The sequence below is a fragment of the Schistocerca serialis genome, chromosome 8 (genome assembly GCF_023864345.2).
Source record: "Schistocerca serialis cubense isolate TAMUIC-IGC-003099 chromosome 8, iqSchSeri2.2, whole genome shotgun sequence".
NCBI lineage: Eukaryota > Metazoa > Arthropoda > Insecta > Orthoptera > Acrididae > Schistocerca > Schistocerca serialis.
The window spans coordinates 309,494,641-309,514,242 of NC_064645.1; positions in this window are offsets into that span (position 1 = coordinate 309,494,641).

Consider the following 19,602-nt stretch of genomic DNA (forward strand, 5'->3'; position numbering starts at 1 on the left):
TAGACAACGGCACATAGCATTTTTGATGAAACAACTACGTTTCCAGACAGTCAAAGCACCGAACACGGTAGAAAGCACAAAGCAGAAACCGATCATAATTGCCTGATTATTTATCGTTACAACTTTATTCTGTTTCCTATATTCATATTTTTCATGGGAAAAGTGAGTAACAACAATGATGGCTGCTACGGTCGCAGGTTCGAATCCTGCCTCGGGCATGGGTGTGTGTGATGTCCTTAGGTTAGTTAGGTTTAAGTAGTTCTAAGTTCTAGGGGACTGATGATCATAGATGTTAAGTCCCATAGTGCTCAGAGCCATTTGAACCATTTGAACAACAATGATGACGATGGAACTTTTTGCGCCACATGCAGTCTCTTTCCTGATATTTGAAGGATTATGTATTGAAAAAGTAGTTAGACTAAACATTTGTTCGAACTTTTTTGCAGTTTTCTCACCACAGGTAACAGAAATATGTCAAGGCAGCACAGCGGCAGACTTCACACTCTACAAACGCACCATGCAAATGTCCTCTAGTACTCTTGTAAATTTTAATATTATGTGTGTTTGTATGTACTGAATTGGGGCCTTAGAAACGACGGAGAGGCTTCCTCCCCGTCGTAGCCCTCAGTGGTACACGACCCCACACCAGGCTACAGCAGTCCACCCACCCCACCGAAGCTCCACACCGAACCCGCGGTTATTGTGCGGTTCGGTCCCCGGTGGGCACTCGCCCTCCCCAGGAACGTCTCATTCCAGACGAGTGTAGCCCCAATGTTAACGTGATAGGGTAATTACAGTGTATGCGTATGTGGAGACAGTGTATCTAAAATTATGACTTACGCAATGAACTTTAAATTCTCATTTGTCACCTCATATGCTGTACATGGTTTCGAACATCATTTTAAGGTGCCTATAATATTTTTCTAATACATTTTTTTTTACGTTTGGACAAATCACTCCACAAAACTGGTCAGGTTGACACTCCATTTGTCTCATCTGTCTATTTCCAACTCTTCGTTTGGCTATGAAAATTCGGAGAAAAGGCATTGTGTAATATCTAGGGAGTCTTGTTTCTACTTCGGTCAAATATTTGACCAAAAGCTTCGCAGTTCAACCGTCAAGAGCTGTTAATAGATGCTTCTTTATTCACAGCTGGTTTCTGTCTTCAAATAAACATCGTATATGTTAATGTCATTTATAAAAATTAATGACAATTTCAAACACGTTGTATTAGACAGCATAAAATTCGTCGCAGCGCTCCAGGTAAAATGTTATAATCTGTATGTACATTGAGGAGGAGGATTTACAGTGATTCGTACGTGTTGTTATGGTAACAGTGAGGTGGGGCGCCACAGTTTTTATATCGGCATGCAATCTGTTGTAAATGACTTAGTTCTGGCGATCTGAAGACTGAAACCGGCTGTGAATCACGAAATATTTATTGGCTGCTCTTGACTGTCGAACTATGACTGTTTTTATATATTTATGAGCTGTGGTCTCAAATTTCACAGAATTTAAGTATGTGTTTGGGTAACTTCCTCAAACTCTCAAAGTAGTCGACATTGTAGCCCATTTAAATGACAAACAAAGGAAATGAACTACTCTGTTTGAAGCAAAGAAAGATGGTTTACAGGCTATCATTTCTATTTCTGTGATTTAAACTCACCTTGCAATATACGAAGTTCGGAACTATATTTGCGCTATAGACGCTGAGGCATATTGCGGTGAAAACAGTTGTGATAAAGAAAGGTATAGAAAAACACACTCATAAACATGTTTATAACAATTTCAAAAAAAAAAAAAATGGTTCAAATATCTCTGAGCACTATGGGACTTAACAGCTGTGGTCGTCAGTCCCCTAGATCTTAGAACTAGTTAAACCTAACTAACCTAAGGACATCACACACATCCATGCCCGAGACAGTAGTATGACCAGCTGTCAGAAACCTGAATAACCACGTTTTGCAGCTTGGACCAGGCGACAGCGACGCTCCCTCTGCCGGACTCTCCTAAGGCGGGACCCTGACAACGCCAGAGGCTGCTCCTGCAGATTTCTCGCCGGGCACTGACATGGTACCCTGCGCCACCGTGTAATGTGGACTCAGCGTGTCAACTGATAGGCAGCTCTGGGAAGAAGACAGAGTGATCGAGAAACTCACGGAAATAACTGTCTGTTAAATGAATGATATCTCATTAACGCCTTGGCGCACGCCAGTACCTCACCTCAGCAGCTGCGACAGTCCCACATCCAGTTAGAAAACGGCAAATGACAGCCTCCTACATTGTCCATGCTTTCTTCCGTATCAGAAACACTCTGCCTCTTCGTCTCTTTTACATATCAGAGTATACTGGAAGATGGACCTGCCAAAGAGTCCTCATTTAACATGGGCCCCTAAATAAATGACGGTTGGCAGATGAATTTCACAATAATGATGATTTCTGAGCCTTAAATTTAATGCGTTCCCTGTATTACATTCTGTATGGATGGTCTGCCTACACGTCAAATGGAAATAATAAAGTGTAATCTGTGCGTACTTAATGTTGCATCCCACTTGATGGTGTGGTAATGTAATCCAGCAAGTTGTCTTAATGTATAATATGAGTTTGCCAGATATTCACATCAACAACGCTTTACAAATGAAACAAAATATTATTGTTCTTACCGCTTTTTGTGTGGGTACGCAAACGAGGTGGGGGACGCTATCCTTACAGACTGAAGTAAATCTGTAAAAGTTTCTTTGAGGGAGTGGTGAAATAGCACCCGTAATCCAAGAACTTCATTTATTAAAATTAATTTTTGCTGGTTATGGTCCCAGTAAACACGTAATTAAAATTGCACAATTTATGTCGACGGATTACTGCTATTCTCCGTACAGTTAAGAAGTCTGCTAAAGTTCTCGGAGTTCGTGTTACTAATGACGGCAGCTGGACTACTAAAGTTTACTTTTTGTAGCTCGTGCAAAGCATGCTCGCTATACTGTGCAGTTAAAGTACAGTACTGACAGTTACAAACTCTAGCCCGACAAGACCAATTTCAAGGAAAACATTAAAAAAGCAGAATAATAGTCTTTTCTGAAAGTTATCCTGTTCGATCCTTACTCGTGATGACAAGAAGGAGCTTTCAAGAGGACAAAACTCCACAGAATTTTATGCAATATTTGGAAAGTCGTCAAAGATATACGTGACAGCGTGAAAAGCATGGAGGCAAAAAAAAGAAAGAAGTAGTCATAACGTCACAACCTTGAAGACGACGTCAGTCACCTTAAGTAGCCGAAAACATTACGTTTATTGCATACATACCTCAATGGTTCACAGCGGTGATACTTCCCCGTGACAATAACCGTGAGTTCGGTGTGGGGCGGCGGTGGGGGTGGGTGGACTGCTGTAGACTGTTGTGGGATTGTGTACCACTGAGGGCTACGGCGGGGACGAAGCCTCTCCGTCGTTTCTAGGTCCCCAGTTCAGTATATACATACACACATAATATTAGAGTTTAAAGAGTACTAGAGGACATTTGCATGGTGCGTTTGTAGAGTGTGCAGTCTGCTGCTATGTTGCCTTGACATATTTCTGTCATCTATGGTGAAAAGACTGCAAAAAAGTTCGAACAAATGTTTAGTCTAAATACTTTTTCAATGCAGAATCCTTCAAATATCTGCATGTGGCGCAAAAAGTTCAATCGTCATCATTGTTATTAATCACATTTCCCATAAAAATATGAATATAAGAAACAGAATAATGTTGTAACGGGAAATAAGAAAGAAATTGTGATCGGTTTCTACTTTGTGCTTTTGCTACATCAGGTGCTAAAGTATTTTGATTCTGATTTTAAGTACTTCAGTACTTGAGATTTTGCATAGCAGTGTCAACCACACTTTTGTTTCAATGTTAGAAATCAAAAATTAATTGTTCTAGAAAATATTTGCCTAGTGCATATTGTTCATGATACTAAATGCTACTGTGTGGCAGTCGCAATATACGTGGAAACGCAATTTTCACTATATAACTGTACAAAAATGGGATGCCTATGGTTGAAAGAAGCAGAGCATCTCTTCCCACAGTTATTGACAATATTGTTCTTTCTTACTATTGTTTATCAGCAGAGATAGTTAAATCGGAAAGTTGAATAAAATTGGAACCTTCGATCAGACAGCTGTTGGAACCGGTACCTACAAAATTATATCATTGTATGATGCACAGGATCAGGAGATATGAAGCCATAAATACTTAGATGCGTGAAAACTGCTTCATCATACATGACTTTTTGTTTGCTAGTAAGTACATTCCCAACATATTTCGTTGAGAGTACTCACATACGCCACCAAATGTATGTAGAGAAATATATAATTGTTCGCCGATAGTTAAACAGAGATGACATCATAAAAACTGAGTTTCAGTACATTTATTCTGTACTACTAAGGCACTCCTACAGTCGAGTCAACGCAAGGGAATCCCTCACGCCTGGCAGCACTTTTGACAGCTTTCAACTGCGAAGCGCAAACGGCTGTAGGTGAAAACTACAGCTTCTCTAGAGCTATGAAGTGGCATTTCATAGAGATGTTTATAAAATCGCATTGTAGGCACTTGAAGCAGCTGCGCCAAGAGTAAAGAAATATTCTGGGGTCATGTTTCTTGATTTGGACACAGTATATACACATTTGCATATTATGCATATTACTTGGTACGGTTGTACCAAAAATTCAAACGTGTTATCAGAATACATGAAAATGAAATTTTTCAATACTTCACTACAAACACATTCATCTTTTGCTTCCGTTCCTAATAGAAAATTGGCAGAATGAATCCGTGGGCAATGCTGTGTTTTTCACCTAGTATTTTCATAAAAGGAAAGACAAAGGAAAACTTGGGTTTGGAGATAAATCTCGAGAAATGGGTTGTAGGGGTCAAACGTGAACTTTTTGTACGAAATCAGATTGTTGTATTGTTTTAAAATTGATGATGTACACCTACTGAGCTAATATTTGTCGTAAAAACAGATAAAGCAGTAGGATTCTTGACATCTTTCACACGTTAGAAACACCGCATTTTAAAAATTACATTGTTGTTTTATAGTTACTATATAAGCAAAACGTAGTTTACTTTCATAGTGGGTTCTTCCCCATCGCGCGGTTTGGCCGCAAACAACACCTATTGCATCAGTTCGCCAAATACCGGCGAGGATACTTGTTGATATACGACGGAAGGTATTTTGATGCAGTCATCTCGGAATGTGATTTTCTTTCTTTATCTCTACAAGATAAGATCAGATTTGAAGCTTTTTGGCCGGCCGTTGCGACCGAGCGGTTCTAGGCGCTTCAGTCCGGAACCACGCAGCTGCTACGGTCGCAGGTTCGAATCCTGCCTCGGGCATGGATGTGTGTGATGTCGTTAGGTTAGTTAGGTTTACGTAGTTCTAAGTTCTAGGGGATTGATGACCTCAGATGTTAAGTCCCATAGTTCTTAGAGCCATTTGAACCATTTTGAAGCTTTTTGAACAAAAGTTTCAGCAGACGACATAATTGGACATCGCAGAGTAGTATTAGCGGCCTGCATTTGGAGTAGTAATCACGTCAATACTGCACGATGGCACTCTATCATTATCTTGAAAATCCAGTATAATTGCGAAGTTTTTCGTCGTCCGCTGGAGACGTTTAACAGAAGAAATTTGTTCTCCTGCTCATACCGTTTCATCACATCAAATAGAATATAATGAGCATTATCTCGGTTTATTTGCAGTGTTAGTAACGTAAAAATTTAAAGTAAAAAAATGTTCCCTGTATAGGGACCCGATACCACGACCTGCGAATTACTATTCTGACTCTTGCCGCTGCGTCAACATCAGTCTGGAAACAACGATAACATAAATCACCCGCGCCAAACATTAAATGTTTTTTTCTAAACGCTTAACTATCTGGAGTTCTCACCCATGCCACTATCATTTCTGGCCAATCCCTGAACGTACCATAGTACAGATGAAAACGGTGGTGACGAATGGGCGCGATCCCTTTGATAGTGGTCTTCCTACATCATTAATGTATGAGTATCTCAGCTTTTACGGTTAATGATTTGCAGAGCAATAGTAGCTTTGCAGCTCTGTCGGTAAAATATTAAAGTGCTTCATTTTCTGTACCGATTGTATGTGAACAGGTAAAATACTTTGCCACTTCACATAGTGGTGGTATATCGAGGCCACACAACTGCGAAGTACACGGTTTACATAATTCAGCAGACAAATATTCTTTAGAATTCCAAGTAAAACATTGAACTTCAAATTTTCAAACGGAACCTCATATGCCTCCAAAGGCGATGTAAATGTTTCTCTAGTTTATTTTATTTCTTACTCCTAGACAAATAGTTTCACAAAACTTTGACGGCCCTATCTTTCAGTTCTTTTTATTATTTCACTAACAGTGTTAGCAGTAGAATGCCGTAGATATTTCTCGTTCTTCGAAAAAATTTTCGCAGCTGAAATCTCGCCACCTCATTCAGTTATTTATTCAGTTTCCAAGTCTCCTTATCTGTTTCTTACTTCCTCTGGGAACACAGACTGTTATGATAGCTGGCTAAGCTGCTTCAGCCAACTTCACTCAGCTGTTCACCTCGACCAACCTAGCTTACACAAATCCCAGCACCCTGTCTGGGCGTGGCGTTGTTTTAGCACTATGTTTGTGCATTAGCGTTTGGCGCAAATTGTTTGATCGAGTGTGGGCCACATGTCGACCTCTACACCCAGACAGGAACGCGTTTTAACCTTAGACTGAAATTAGTCACGGCGATATTGTTTGATTTTTAGTGCCATTTTCCATTAGTAACTGGAACTGTCCTCTTGGGTGAGGCAACAACATTTAAATACATAAATGCGAATAGGCGCGACAGCTGCAAAGCACTGTGTCACACATATATCAGGTCAAGTTTTTATTGATACACTTGTTTTGTCTCTTTGAGGCAAGAATAAATAAAAAAATACATCCTTTTTCAATTATTTGGTGCAACTGTCAATCAAAATGTCAGATCACTGCAACTCTTTAACACAACTTTGTAGCAACCGCCGGCCTAGTGTATATGCTATACATTTTAATGAAATTTTTATTCCATTTTGAATTGTCTGTTTACATCTTATGGACTACGGAAATTATATTTTTGGTTTTTCGTCTAACGGCTGATAACTCATAGGACATGTGACGCGTTTGAAGACTGTCGCACTGCGAATATCTCGTCACAAGTTGTAATACGCCGAAGGCCATCGTCCCTTAGAGAAATGATCATACACTGAAGAGCCAAAGAAAGTGGTACACCTGCCTAATGTCATGTACGTCCCACACGGGCACGCAGAAATCCCGCAACACGATGTGGCATGGACTCAACTAATGTCTGAAGTAGTGCCGGAGGGAACTGACACCATGAATTCTGCAGGGCTGTCCATAAATCCGTAAGAGTACGAGGGGATGGATATCCTATTCCCAGATCTGCTCAATAATGTTCATATCAGGGGAATTTGGTGGACAGCGGAAGCTTTTAAGCTCAGAAAAGTGTTCCTGGAGCCACTCTGTAGCAATTCTGCACGTGTGGGGTGTCGCATTGTCCTACTGGAATTGTCCAAGTCCGCCAGAATGCACACTGAACATGAATGGATACAGGTGAACAGGTTGGTTACGTACGTGTCACCTGTCAGAGTGGTATCTAGACGTATCAACGGTCCCAGATCACTCCAAGTGCACACGCACCACACCATTACAAAGTCTCCACGAGCCTGAACAGTCTCCTGTTGACATGCGTGGTCCATGGATTCATGAGGTTGTCTCCATACTCGTACGTGTTCATCCGCTCGATACAATTTGAAACGAGACTCGTCCGACCAGGCAACATGTTTCCAGTCATCAACAGTCCAATGTCGGTGTTGGCGGGCCCAGGCGAGGTGAAAATTTTGTGTAGTGCAGTCATCAAGTGTACACGTGTGGGCCTTCGGCTCCGAAAACCCACATCGATGATGTTTCGTTGACTGGTTCGCATGCTGACATTTCTGATGGCCCAGCACTGAAATCTGTAGCAATTTGCGGAAGGGTTGTAGTTCTGTCATATTGAACGACTCTCTTCAGTCGTCGTTGGTCCCATTTTTGCAGGATCTTTCTCCGGGCGCAGCGGTGTCGGAGAGTTGATGTTTTACCAGATTCCTGTTATTCACGGCGCACACGTGAAATGGTCGTACGGGAAAATCCCCACTTCAACGCTGCCTCTGACATACTGTGTCCCATCGCTCGTGCGCCGACTATGACATCACGTTAAAACTCACTTAAATCTTGATAACCTGTCACTGTAGCAGCAGTAACCGATCTAACAATTGCGCCAGACACTTGTGTTCCTATATAGGCGTCGCCTACCGCAGCACCGTATTTCGCCTGTTCACATATCTCTGTATTTGAATACGCAAGCCTATACCAGTTACTTTGGCGTTTCATAATCTATCGCCCCTGTTTTTTCCATGAGAATTTTATTGTAACTCGCAAATTCATATTACTCAACTCAAATAGAGTTATTCATGTAATGTTGTTGAGACTTGGCAACTAATTTTCGAGGAGAATAAAAGTTTAGCGAAAGTGCTCATGATTTTTCAGATCGAGTTATGTACGAGGGCTATCCACAAAGTACATTACGTTTTGGAATTAAAAATAAATAAAGTATTGGATTTTTTTATTATATACAGATGAGAGCCACACTTAAATACTACTTTTCTACATAGTTGCCATTTAAATTAAGGCACTTACCGTAGCGATGTACGAGCTTGGAAATTCCTTCGTCGTAAAATTCGGCCGCCTTTACGCGAAGTCCAAATCGTTTGATCTGCTCCGTGCACGTGTCATCCACCCTAGCCGCTTTGCCACTTTTCATATTGCTGAGACCCTTGTTAAAATCGTTCATTGTAAAGGTTGTTAAAAATCTGTTAGTTTCTGATTATAAACTCATGTTAATTTTTACTTTCTGTTATTTTGTATTAGCTTTTCCATTTAGGAGCACTTGATTAGGTGTTACCGAGGCACACTGTTTGGGCAAAGTGGGTCTCCGTCAAGTTTTTTGATAAATTTCCAGGCTGTTTTGCTGCTGTGTGTCTTATCCATCATTTCTAGGGTCTCCATCCAGCCATTCTGCCGAGCTTCACTTAGCATTTCCATCAGAGCCGTACCGCTTGCTACTCTTTCTTGAATAAATGGATCGTTTACGTATAGTTCCTGTATTTGGGTAGGAGATGCCTGGAGTCATGTGAGAGAGCTGGTGTAGTTCTAAATGGCGTTGCTCTGCTTGTTTAAAAATATGTGGGCGATTGTTCCTACGAAGGCGCATTTATTTCGCATTGGGTTTAGTATTAAATTATTCTGTGCTTGTTCTCCAACGACGAATAACTTACTGTCAGTAATGTAACCAGATCACTGTCATGTTACTGGGTAGAGACCTAGTACGAATGTCGCTAAAAATTCAGCTGACATTGACTTCCAGATATTTAATCATTAAGCAATCTTTTTATGACAACACTGTTACTCAGATTCCAAAGTTCGGTAAAATTTTTACATAAAACATGACAGTGATTGCGTGCAGCATATCACTCTTGGGCTACGATATCGTGCAGTAAAGAATTCCATTATTAAAAAGTAATCTATATACGTAAAAGGCAATGTCCCGATAGCTGAGTCATCATCGTCCAGCCCAAACCGCTAACGATAGAAATAACGGGATGATAGAGGAAATGAAAGGTTTTTCGAAAAATTTTCGCTATTGAAGCAATTTTGCAGCCAGACCTACTAAAATTGGTATTTGGTTTCTCAGCTAGATATAAAGAAATACGTGTTCCAGCATTTTTGGGAACTGAATCCCTATAGGGATGAAATATTCGGTGAATGAATTTTTTTGTAAATAAATCATTTTTAAAGAGCTACTACACAGTTTTACGCTACATCTACGAAAATTGGTATCTGACCCCTCAGTTACAATTAAAAGAATACGTGTTTCCGTGTTTGTGGAAATTTAATCTCCCAAGGAAGTGAAATATAGCATGAGAAGTTTTATGAAATTTTTTTTTAAGGAAGCATTTTGAAAGCCAAATCCATGAAATTATATATTTGTCTTCTCTCTTACAAATAAAAAATACATGTTTGACAGTTTTTTGTAAATTCAATTTCTAATGATGATGAATAAGAAATAGACATTTTATGGCTTATTTAATTATGAAAGCATTTTTGAAACTAAATCTGTGATAATTTGTATTTGAATTCTCTGCTACAAATAAAAAAATACCCATTTCATTGTTTTTGGAAATTCAATCCCTAAGGGAGGAAATGTTTACTGAAAATATTTAATACTGAAAGTATTTTTAAAAATAAATCAATGAAAATTGATATTTGGCTTCTGAGTTAGAAATTAAAAAATACTTGTTCCACTCTTTTTGGAAGTTAAACCCCCTAACTGGGTGAAATATGGCCAAACTGATTCACTAACTCCTCATCGCACAGGGAAAAGCCGGTAAGCGTATAAAAATGAAGTTTGGAGCAGGTGTATATCTCGTACTGTAGGCGTCGTTTAAGAGGAGATTGTTGTACATTCGGATCTCAAGGGGGTGAAACAGAAGAAGAAAGGCTTTTCCAAAATGTCGTTATGAAGGCAGTTTTGAAGATAGATCTAAGAAATCGATGTTTGGTTTCTCAAATATATTCCAGCATCTTTGTAAATTCAACCATTAAGAGGGTAAAAAAGTGGGTGAAACTTATTGAAAATAAATTATCATTGAATAACTACCAAAGTATTTTTAAAGCTTCATCTTTGAAAGCTGCTATTTGACTTCTCAATTAGAAATAACAATATGTTTCAGCGTTTTGAATTTCGATCTCGTAAAGAAATGAAACAGGTGATAAAATTTTTTATAAAATATTTCATTATGAAAGCATTATCAAATCTAAATTTAAAAAAATTGTATTTCGTTTCCCTGTAGGAAATCTAAAATTCGTATTACACTGTTTTTGTAAATTCAGTTCCTCAGGAAGTGAAATAGGGGATGTTTCAGTATATTAGAAAATTTTATGGTTAATCTACGAAACTTGATATTTCACTTGTCGGTTAGATGTAAAGAAATATTTGTTAGGCGCTGAAAGTTTCTATGGAAATATCACCACAAGAACGCAAACGGCATGATTACCAAAAACCTTGATCTCTAGCTAACAGAACCACTGTTTTGCTAGAAGTACATTCAGAAAACACCAAGCTTCTGTGGCGTTAATGAGCTTGAAAAGTTGAGAAGGTGTTGCAGTTTGTGAACGACATAAAAATTCGATTAAAGAAAACGAAAAATATCTGTGGAAACCATACAGTCTACGTGAGCGAAGCAGCGGACACTAAGTTAATAACACATAGGAGATAATCAAACGAAAACGAGACAGAACTGTCTGTTTTTGATTTCAAATGAAATCGCCATAACTGTTAATTCATTTATCCCACTGTGATACAAGACGGTTAATGCCTTCTGGAAAAATGCTTGCTGTGGCCTACGGTACCATGATTGTACCCAGGTATACACCTTTCAGTTCGAAGCAAATCGACGGCCACAGATGTCTTTCTTCAGGGCTTGAAACACATGAAAATCGCATGGACAGCGATCGGGACTGTAAGAGGGACGTTTAAGGGCTTCTCATCGAAACTTCTTCGGCGTACTCGAAACAACTTTGGACATTTCGTTGCCAGGTTGTTTCGAATAGTCTGCAGAAGTTTCACTGGGTAGACCTTGTACGTTTGCGGTACAGTCCCGATTGCTGTCCATGCGATATCCACGTTCTTCGAGCTCCGAAGAAAAACTTTATTGCCGGCCGAAGTAGCCGTGCGGTTAAAGGCGCTGCAGTCTGGAACCCCAAGATCGCTACGGTCGCAAGTTCGAATCCTGCCTCGGGCATGGATGTGTGTGATGTCCTTAGGTTAGTTAGGTTTAAGTAGTTCTAAGTTCTAGGGGACTGATGACCACAGCAGTTGAGTCCCATAGTGCTCAGAGCCATTTGAACCATTTTGAACCAAAAACTTTATTGTTGTCGATTTGCTTCGAAGGGATTCGCGTCTGAGTACAGTCATTGCTCCGTAGACAACCACAAACATTTTTCCATGAAGGCGCTGACCATGTTGTATCACACCGGGAAATAATTATTAACATTTGTGGCGATTACTTCTGAAATAGTTATGAGTCTTCTTGCTTTTTGACATCTGTCTCGTTTACATTTGACTGCTCGTTATAACTTTGTAAGAGACTGAATGAAATCAATAATAGTAGGGTAGGTTTATAGCTTGTTCCTTTTCAAGGTTTGTATGACACAAAGTAAAAATACGACTGAATTCAGTTGTTGAAGGGAAAGCTGTTCTTAACGCGAAAGTTGGTTTGACGAACACTGTTAAATGAATCACTAACGTATGTTGCGATGTTCACAACTGAATTTGTTGCGTCCTAAAGAGTGAGAGAAACTTTTTTCCGGAAACCAGTCATAAACCTCATAGTACGTTGTGTGGATTGCGTATTGAACTGGGGACCTAGAAACCACGGAGAGGCTTCGTCCCGCCGTATCCTTCAGTGGTTCACAACCCCATAACAGGCCACAGCATTCCACCCACCCCACCGCCGCCCCACACCGAACACAGGGGTATTGTACGTCTGTTTGTGTGGTAAAGTAATTATGGTGTGCGTGTATGTGGAACAATGTTTGCGCAGCAATCGCCGACATAGTGTAACTGAGGCAGAACAAGGAGAACTAGCCCGCATTCGCCGAGGCAGATTGAAAACCACCTTAAAACCCATCCATAGGCTGGCTGGCGTACAGGACTTCGACAGTAGCCCGCCAGGCGGATTCGTGCCATAGGTCGGCACGCCTTCCCACTTGGGAAGCAGCGCGTTAGACTGCGCGGCTAGCTGGGTGGGCTTCATAACACGTTAGTTTCACATCTCCATCATTACTGTGGATTGCGTATTGAACAGGGGACCTAGAAACCACGGAGAGGCTTCGTCCCGCCGTATCCTTCAGTTGTTCACAACCCCACAACAGGCCACAGCAGTCCACCCACCCCACCGCCGCCCCACACTGAACACAGGGTTATTGTGCGTTTGTTTGTGTGGTGAAGCAATTATGGTGTATGTGTACGTGGAACAGTGTTTGCGCAGCAATCGGCGACATAGTGTAACTGAGGTGGAATAAGGAGAACGAGCCTGAATTCGCTGAGGTAGACGGAAAACCTCCTTAAAAACCATCCACAGGATGGCCGGCGCACCGGACCTCGGCAATAATCCGCCAGGAGGACTCGTGCCGCGGACCGGCACGCCTTCCCGCTCGGGAAGCAGCGCGTTAGACTGCGCGGCTAGCTGGGTGGGCTTCATAACACGTTAGTTTCACATCTCCATCATGGCAGTGTGTGGGATTTTTCCTCGGTAGAGGGACTGGGATGGGGCGCACTCAGCCTCGTGATGCCAACGGAGGAGGTCCTTGAGGAGAAATACCTGCTCCAAGTCTGGGAAACTGAAAACGGACCCGAAAGCGGTGTGCTGACCATACGCACCTTCTGATCACAACCGAATGACGCCATTGGTAGAGGATGGCACGGCGGTCGGTCGGTCGCTGCTGAATGAACCGGCAGGGTAGTAGACAGAGCTTTAGCTTCAGCCTTTCGATATTTCTTCTGTACATAAACGCCACCCATCTGATTTCCTAATAGACTTTACACGCTATGGATAGTTTCTCTTTCGCACGTCTGTATCATCATTAAACCTCATTATTGTGAACGTATTACCTTCCACTGGCCTTTTAGGAATCACTTGCGCATTTTACGTCCACTTCTCACAACCTTGATTAAAATTAATGGTAGATACACTACTGGCCATTAAAATTGCTACACCACGAAGATGACGTGCTACAGACGAGAAATTTAACCGACAGGAAGAAGATGCTGTGATATGCAAATGATTAGCCCTTCAGAGCATTCACACAAGGTGCTGACATGAGGAAAGTTTCCAACCGATTTCTCATACACAAACAGCAGTTTACCGGCGCTGCCCGGTGGAACGTTGTTGTGGTGCCTCTTGTACCATCAGATTTCCGACTTTGATAAAGGTCGGATTGTAGCCTATCGCGATTGCGGTTTATCGTATCGCGACATTGCTGCTCACGTTGTTCGAGATCCAATGACTGTTAGCAGAATATGGAATCGGTGGGTTCAGGAGGGTAAAGCGGAACGGCATGCTGGATCACAATGGCCTCGTATCACTAGCAGTCGAGATGACAGGCATCTTATCCGCATGGCTGTAACAGATCGTGGAGCCACGTCTCGATCCCAGAATCAACAGATGGGGACGTTTGCAAGACAACAACCATCTGCACCAACAGTTCGACGACGTTTGCAGCAGCGTGGGCTAGCAGCTCGGAGACCATGGCTGCGGTTACTCTTGATGCTGCATCACAGACAGAGCGCCTACGATGGTGTACTCAATGACGAACCTGGGTGCACGAATGGCAAAACGTCATGATGGTCGCATCCGTGTTTGGCGACACCGCGGTGAACGCACATTGGAAGCTTGTATTCGTAATCGCCGGCGTATCACCCGGCGTGATGGTATGGGGTGCCATTGGTTACATGTCTCGGTCACCCCTTGTTCGCATTGATGGCACTTTGAACAGTGGGCGTTACATTTCAGATGTGTTACGACCCGTGGCTCTACCCGTCATTCGATCCCTCCGAAACCCTACATTTCAGCAGGATAATGCACGACCGCATGTTGCAGGTCCTGTGCGGGCCTTTCTGGATACAGAACATGTTCGACTGCTGCCCTGGCCAGCACATTCTCCAGATCTCTCTACAATTGAAAGCTTCTAGTCAATGGTGGCCGAGCAACTGACTCGTCACAAACGCCAGTCACTACTCTTGATGATCTGTGGTGTTGAAGCTGCATGGGCAGCTGTACCTGTACCGCCATCCAAGCTCTGTTGAGCCGTTATTACGGCCAGAGGTGGTTGTTCTGGGTACTGATTTCTCAGGATCTATGCACCAAAATTGCGTGAAAATGTAATCACATGTCAGTTCTAGTATAATATATTTGTCTACTGAATACCCGTTTATCGTCTGCATTTCTTCTTGGTGCAGCAGTTTTAATGACAAGGAGTGTAGTTGTGTGTATTCGGTGGACGTTACTTCTGAATGTACCATTTGGTTTCTCAGGCGATTTTTAGGCTCTACTACTTTTAATTTTGTTTTCTTAGTCCATTTCTCATCATGTTAGGTTTTCTAAGTACCTGATATCGTCGACCGTTTCAGTCACCTTATAGCTAATCTTTGCTGTGTTCTACACTGCATACTGACTATTCATTATTTTAGTTTTATTTCCACAATTTTTCATCCTTATTTCTGTGTTTGGTATATTGCTTCCATTACGTCTCTGTCGTAGTTCTTCAGCAGTCGAAGGAAACAAAGCGAAGTCATTTGCAGAGGGAGAGTGATTCAAGTACCATACAGCGATGTTCACTTCATCTCCGTTACACAATTTGAAAGGTGTTTTCAACGTAGTTACAAAATATTTTGGTGAAACGCAGTCACACTGTGTAGCTCCTTCATTGATTGTGAATTTTTATTATCTCTTTGTGGTAACTAATTGACGTTGTGTCGTTGGTATAAGTGTTCATGAAAAATTAAAATGTAGATTCCATTCCAACACAAATCCCATCCCCCCCATCGAATCCTTAAACAATCGAACTCTCATAGATAAAAGACGTTCAAACGTCTGCTTACTCTAAAATGAGTTAATGTATAAAATATTTGACGTAAAGCACCTTGGCGAAAAAATTAGAAGAGATTTGAAATTACATTTGCAAGTGTCTTGGAACTCTTTCAATGATCACATTCTCAAATTCTGCATGGATGTTCTCTGAATAATTGCGCGCCCTGAGTTACGCTGTGTCTAACTATAATGTTTACCTTTTTGTGTTAAATTGCTAACGAAGGATTATAGCTCTTAATTAGTAGATTATTACAGCGTTTTAAATTTTTAGTTCGGTCAATAATTATATGAAATACTGAAAATAATTTTTTTTTGTTTTTTTTTTTTTGTTTTCCGCCAGAAGCGGTTAGATAGGCAATATGGAACTGTTGTGTACCCTATGTTGGCCCTTTATTTACCCAGATTTTTCTCAGACATCCTCAGAACAAATTCTGTCGCAATCAAATGACAAATTTGTCGTAAGAAATAAGTTGAAGCCGTACTTCACACTTATTGCTTGTAAAAAAAAAGTCTTATCAACTACAATTTTAGTCGGGATACCAGATAAAAGTTTGTATTTTAGTGATTAAAATTTTTTTTCAAGTCACATTAATGTGAGGAGGTAAGCATTTCACAGCTATTACTAAATTCTCTTTCAAACATCCTCGTATTGCTACTGTATGAACAGTAAGATCGATTAATTGAAGTTCACTGTGGCGGAAGCTGTGCTGGAAGAGAGACGCCATTCGCGGCAACTCCCTCCCTGCCCTCTCTTGGGTGCTTTTTGCGAGAACAGTCGACTTTGTAACCGCAGAAGAACTTTGCCCCGAACACGTCATAGCCGAGGGGAGTACGCAAGCGTTTTCTCATTACGTTCATACCATCCACTCAGTTCTACGTCGGGTCTTCGTCTTAATCGAAGTTTCCTCTGGTTAAACTTAGGGAGAAACGTCGCTGCATATTGTATGTCTCTGCCGTAGTCACCCGCCGGTTCCCAAAACACACACACACACACTCACACTCACACACACACACACACACACACACGCACACGAGAGAGACAGAGAGATAGATAGAGAGAGAGAGAGAGAGAGAGAGAGAGAGAGAGAGAGAGAGAGAGAGAGGCAGCCCACCGAGAGTCTTCGGATAAAAGCACTGAAAGAAGTTCGTAGATGAGTCTGCACTGCTACCGAACTTGCACACACTTGCACCACGACACTTTGGAATAAATGAGAGAAAATAAAAACAGATCATTTTGGATGCTTGTAGTAGTAAGTACAGTCGAAACTTTAGAAGCTACGAAACTGTGCATTTGGCGGTGTCCAATCTTGAACAGCGAACGGAAAAAAAACAAACAACGATGTCTTTCCGTCCGAGCTTCGATTTCCCTTATTTTATTATGACAATGTGCATTTGGCGGTGTCCAATCTTGAACAGCGAACGGAAAAAAAACAAACAACGATGTCTTTCCGTCCGAGCTTCGATTTCCCTTATTTTATTATGACAATAAAATATTTTCGTATTCGGAAGCGAGAAATGGTGACTGAAATTTCGTGAGAAGATCTTGCCGCAACGAGAAACGCTTTTGTATTTACGATGTCCACCCTATATCCTGTATCATTTCAGTTACCCTCTCTCCCCTATTTCGCGTTAAAGCAAAACGTGCTGACCCTCTTTGAACTTTCTTGATATACTCCGTTAATCCTACCTGGTAAGGATCCCAGACCGCAAAGCAGTATCCAAAACAGGACGCACAAGCGTAGTGTAGGCAGTCTCTCTCGTAGATTTGTTCAATCATCTAAGTGTTCTGCCAATAAAAAGCACTCACTTGTTTCCTTGCCCCACAACATATTTCTGTTTTTTTTTTTATCTTTTCGTATTTGTAATTCCTAGGTTTTTAGTTGAATTTTCGGCCTTTACATTTCACTGATTTATTGTGCAACCGAAGTTTAACAGATTGCTTTTGGTAGCCGTGTGGGTGACATCACGCTTCTCATTATTTAAGATCAATTGTCAATTTATGCACCATACAGATAACTTTTATAAATCGTTTTGCAATTTGTTTTGACCTCCTGATGACTTCACTAGACGATAAACGATAGCATCATGTGCAACCAACCTAAGACGGTTGGTCAAATTGTCTCCTAAACCATTTATATAAATAAGGAACAGCACAGGCCCTGTAACACTACCTTGTAGAACGCCAGAAATCACTTCTGTTTTACTAGATGACTTTCCGTCAATTCCTACGAACTCTGACCTCTCTGAAATTATGACCTCCGTGACAAGAAATCCCGATTCCACTCGTATTACTGAAACGCTATTCCATAAGCACACAATTTCACTATAAGCATCTTGTGTGGTACAGTGTCAAAAGCATTCTGGAAATCTAGAAACACGGAATCAAGTTGAAATCCTTTGTCAATAGCACTTAACAGCCGGCCGCGGTGGCCGAGCGGTTCTAGGCGCTTCAGTCCGGATCGCGCTACTGCTACGGTCGCAGGTTCGAATCCTGCCTCGGCCATCGATGTGTGTGATGTCCTTAGGTTAATTAGATTTAAGTAGTTCTAAGTTCTAGGGAACTGATGACCTCAGATGTTAAGTCCCATAATGCTCAGAGGCATTTGAACCATTTGAGCACTCAGCGCTTCGTGTATGTAAAAAGCTAGTTGTGTTTCACCAGAACGTTACCTAAATCCAAGTTGACTCTCTATTTTGAGCATCAGTTGACGAAATATACTTTTCACTAATGTGCCGGACGAACTCTTCGTCCAGGCGGTGAAGCCCGAAGGAATGTCGACCGGCCGCCGTGTCGTCCTCTGCCATCCGGCTTCATGCGGGTTCGGTATGCAGGGGGACATGAGGTCAGCGCACCGCTATCTCGGCCGTTTCGCCATCTTAGCAGACCATGGAGCCGCTACTACCCTGTCAAGTAGCTCGTCACTTGTCATTATGAGGCTCATGCATCCCGGAAATGTGCCGTAGGTGATCCAAAAATGCCCAAAAAGACATCGTTTCTCATGAAACAAGAGAAATCAAAAACTAATTAATAAGTTAGAAAACACACAGCGAGGAACAAGGAACAGAGAACGTTGTTGAAACAGCAGTATTGTGGAAAATGGTTTTCGCTGTTATATTGCAGTTATTAGTGACGAGACAGGTATGATACATCCCGCGACGCTACTCCATCTTGAGCAAGTTCTGCGTATCTATTGAAGCCTACACCCATCAGAATCGGCTTACTGTATTTAAGCCTTGATTGTGACAACCATGTTTCTCTCTAAATCGATTCATTACACCCTCACTAATTACGCGATTTAGCCATCTAATATTCAGCACTCTTTTGCAGCATCACGTATCAAAACTTTATATTGTGTTCTTCTGTGTGCTGCTCATTGACCACGTTTCACTCTTATATGATTTTACACTCTAACCAAATACGTTCAGAAAGACTTCCTAATTGTTAAATTTACGATCTTTGTTAACATCTCTCTTCCAAAAATATTGTCTTTCTAATCCATGTCTGCGTTTTTACCCGCTTTATTTCTGCATCGTCAGCAATTCTGCTGTTGAAATAGCAAAGTAACTTTCAGCGTCTCATTTTCGAATCTATTCAATCATAATCACGTGACTTAATTCGACTAGACACCATTACCCTTACTTTAGTTTCATTTATATGCATCTTCCGCATTTTTAAGACGTAAAACCCTGGTAACTAATTACTTTTAACGCCAAGTATAAACTGCCTCGTTTCACGTGGGCCGGCCGCAGTTGCCGAGCGATTCTAGGCGCTTCAGTCCGGAACCGCGCGACTGCTACGGTCGCATGTTCGAATCCTGCCTCGGGCA